This window comes from Stegastes partitus, unplaced genomic scaffold (genome assembly GCF_000690725.1).
Source record: "Stegastes partitus isolate 25-593 unplaced genomic scaffold, Stegastes_partitus-1.0.2 Scaffold737, whole genome shotgun sequence".
NCBI lineage: Eukaryota > Metazoa > Chordata > Actinopteri > Pomacentridae > Stegastes > Stegastes partitus.
The window spans coordinates 57,982-58,701 of record NW_007578468.1 but is presented as its reverse complement, the minus strand read 5'-3'; positions in this window follow the sequence as shown (position 1 = coordinate 58,701).

The window sequence follows — 720 nt, the reverse complement described above, 5'->3', positions numbered from 1 at the left end:
TCATTCATTGTTTTTGTCATTTGTACTGTTTCCAAACTTTTCCATTTGGCTTTATAATCATTGTTCATTCAAGCAAGAATAGTTTTTATAGCTATTATTATTACCCAATTATATAACTTAGCAAGGAATGGAACTAATTCTTGTTTGAATTCTTTATAAAATTCATTGGTGAAACCATCACTTCCTGGACATTTTTCATTTTTAGTTTTCTGTATTGTTTCGAATAGTTCCTCCTCTGTTATTGGCTTTGTCAATTGTGCATTTTGGTCTTCTGTAACTTTAGGTAGATTTATGTTTTTCAAGTAATTTCCAATCCTTTCTATGTTGGTGTCTAAGTTTTCAGGAGTGTAGAGTTTCTTGTAGTATTTCACAAATTCGTTTGCTATATCTGTCCTATTGAATAAGAGTTTTGAGTTGGTATCCTTGATTTTAGATACTTTTGCTTTTGACCTTTGCTTTTTAAGCCGGTATGCCAAATTTTTTTGTGCCTTTGGTCCACTGTCGTAATATTTCTGTTTGGTAAATACAAGGGCTTTTTCTATTCTTTCAAGTTCAATTTGTTCTATCCTTTTCCTAACTTGTCTTATTTCATTAAGGATTAATTCATTTGATTCCTTTTTATGTTCATTTTGGAGCCTTTCTGAAGAGGCTAATAATTGTTTTTTTTCTTTTTCTTTTTTCTTTAACTTGAGAGAAGCTAGTATTATGAACTCTCCTTGA